This window comes from Schistocerca gregaria, chromosome 10 (assembly GCF_023897955.1).
Source record: "Schistocerca gregaria isolate iqSchGreg1 chromosome 10, iqSchGreg1.2, whole genome shotgun sequence".
NCBI lineage: Eukaryota > Metazoa > Arthropoda > Insecta > Orthoptera > Acrididae > Schistocerca > Schistocerca gregaria.
This window is the reverse complement of record NC_064929.1, coordinates 153,037,959-153,041,168: the sequence shown is the minus strand read 5'-3', so window position 1 is coordinate 153,041,168 and position 3,210 is coordinate 153,037,959. Positions and strand designations below refer to the sequence as shown.

At 38.3% G+C, this 3,210-nt stretch overlaps 1 non-coding gene across 1 annotated transcript; it reads left to right on the top strand.

Annotated features, from left to right (window-relative positions):
- Positions 1-975: 975 nt before the first annotated feature.
- On the top strand, positions 976-1,050 carry Trnas-cga (transfer RNA serine (anticodon CGA)). Its single transcript has one exon. It is a non-coding gene; the product is annotated as a tRNA-Ser (tRNA).
- The last annotated feature ends 2,160 nt before the right edge of the window (positions 1,051-3,210 follow it).

Sequence of the window (3,210 nt, the reverse complement as noted above, 5' to 3'; positions counted from 1 at the left end):
TCTACATTAAGAAGCAAACAAAAATAGAGCCCAGAAAATAGAAATGGCTTGTCAGTTAACGGTCATTTTCAATTAAAAAAATCGCCCTCAGCAAAAAACGAAAATCCAACACTACGACATTGTCATAAAACCGGAGCGCCTTTATTCAGCGGAATGTCTGGTTCTGAATAAAGCAGGGAAAAGTGGACTATTGGAGAGAAAGGATCTTGGTACAAAATAAATAAAAGTTTTCATCATATACGATTACATTTGGTATGAATGATACTATGAGTTTTGCTGTTAGTCATGTACTGAAATGAAAAACAAAATAGTAGGAGAGGGAGGAGATTTCGAAAAATTTTAGGATTGCGTCCTGCATCGCCTGTTTGTGCCCATAAAAAGGAAAGGTCCCGAAATTGGGAAAACAGTTGAAACTCTCAAAAAAAGGAGAATTACGTTGTATGTTTACCTGATTCAAATGACCCCTGAAAGGTCGACTAAAATCGTATTTTATCATTTCCCAAAATACACATCAGTTGTTTCAAGCTAGTGAAATAGGATTTAGCAGAAATGAACTTTACGAAAAGAAAAATTCTAGACAAACTTACATTCATAAACACGATTAGGGAGTTCAGCGGTTTCCATGAAATGGGCAGAAACGCCTGCAATATATGAACAAATAAAGAAGATAAGGACGTTGTGAAAGAATGAAGAAATAATGGAAAGAGCGAAAATCAGAAGAGAAGACAAAATCCTGAGTAAGTTACTTCACGTGGTCCATAGGCAGTCGTACTCGAAGAAAGAAATATCATCATCATTTTTTTTTAACTTCCTGGCAGATTAAAACTGTGTGCCCGACGGAGACTCGAACTCGGGACCTCCTTTGTTTCAGGAGTGCTAGTTCTGCAAGGTTCGCAGAAGAGCTTCTGTAAAGTTTGGAAGGTAGGAGACGAGATACTGGCAGAAGTAAAGCTGTGAGTACCGGGCGTAAGTCATGCTTCGGTAGCTCAGTTGGTAGAGCACTTGCCCGCGAAAGGCAAAGGTCCCGAGTTCGAGTCTCGGTCGGATACACAGTTGTAATCTGCCAGGAAGTTCCATATCAGCGCACACTCCGCTGCAGAGTGAAAATCTCATTCTTGGATCATTGTTTTACTTTTTTTAAAGGCTGATAATGCCTTTCAGCGTTCAGTCCGGAGCATTCTCCCCCTTATAAAATTCCTCCACGATCCCCTATTCAGTGCTAACATTGGCGCCTCTTCTGATGCTGAACCTACTACTTCAAAATCATTCTTAACCGAATCCAGGTACCTTCTCCTTGGTCTGCCCCGACTTCTCCTACCGTCCACTGCTGAACCAATGAAAGAAACAAGACGAACAAATTTAACGGGCACAGATGTTAAACAAATGTTCCTCGGTTTACTTGCCGCAATGATTTGTAGTGTACTCAAGTTCTCACTATGTCGACTGTTGTAATCAACAGAAGTTAACTGTCAACTTCGGCGTACCTTCCCCCCCCCCCCCCCCGACCCCCACCCCCCACACCACCCCCCCGTAGAGGAAAGTACATTAGATGGCGGCAAATAGACCGAGAAACATTTATACGAAAATATCGCCGCGTAAAACTATGTTCTCAGGGTAAATGAGAACATAATTTTACCCTCTTTGCTCTTCTACCGTCTGCGCCCCAACTCTATTCTTGTCTGCGGAGAAAACAGTAAACAAGGAAGAGACAAGGAACCATAGTAGCAGCTGATGAAGACTACGAAAAAAAAAATACAACCCTGACAAATCCAGGAATTCACGAATACGCCAGTTGTCCACCAATGACACCTCCTCGTTATAGTGTGCAGGACAACATATAAGCAGCTCAAATATAGATGCACGGAAGACGTCAGAAAACTGATAAAAGATAGCAGAAATTACACTTTCACAAACAGTTAACGAATGAAAATCGCGACCAAGGTAAGCTGAAACACAATAGGCATTTCTGTACACGGCTATAACTTACACAGAAAATTAACATAGTACGAAAACTGCCATCTTAACAAAAGCACAAGAAGAAGGAAGAAAACTAAAACACACAACACCTTTCATCCATACTCTATATGTATATCTCAACTCTGTCACCAGAACATTCTCGTGTGAAATTACTTCACACAGCAGTTGAATCATAAGATATTCCTCACTGAGAGTAACTTTCAATTTACAGTTTTAATACAACCTAACAAATACTGTTGCAACACTCATTGCTGTGAAATTTATTGACGACTGAGGTTTAGTCTTACATACCATAGCTGCATCAAACCAGTCTCAGGACTGAAGACCACAACAACAACCAGAGGATTTCAAAAGGTAAGTTACACATTATTATCAAACGCATCTGCAAATTGCCAATACATTTGTACAACGGCTATACGGTTTGCTAATAACCAGAGTTGCACTCTACCAAAACTATGGTTCGCTGGTTTTGGTACACTACATAAATAGTAAATGGTAGGATTATCGGTAGAATCGGCTGGGAAAGAAACATAAATGAATGATAAGAGAGAAAAATGTGAGCGGACGACTTTGTTTTTTTTTATTTGTTTGTTTTGCACATAATTAGAACCATACATAATTCAGCGTTAGTCCTAGTGTATTTTACATCCATATAGAATATACATCGCACACTGTAACAAAAATTACATGCTGTATTTTTATGTAACTACGTTTGATGCAAGTACAGTCTACAGGTATAAAGATAAAAACATACATAAGTCTTGTCATTTTATACTAAATAGAACTTTCTTCATCATGATCAAAGGCAAGAGTTTCCTCTTGTTATTGATGAAAGTTGTTTATGAAAAACAGAAAAACGTTGTATATAAGTTCGACGAAGTACTGAAGCGACGTGTGGTATAATTTTGTTTTCCAGTTTCTTTTTATTTTACATTTTTAATTGGGTAAATTGCGTTTTCTAGCGCTATATGAAAAAATCTACATTATTTCTCTTTATTTTTATTACATCTCACTGTTTCACGATACAAATCAAGTTTTCGAAGAAAATCCGAATTAAACATTGACAATTTCAGTTTTGTTATAAAAATGTTTATTCTTAAGTAACAGACAGGAGGACAACTGTATAGGTTACGTGGCCCTTTATACATCCTCACTCGGTTTTCACACTGTTCACCAATTTCGATTTCTACGTGAATCTAGTAGTAATACACTCCATATGTAAAGAAAGCCATC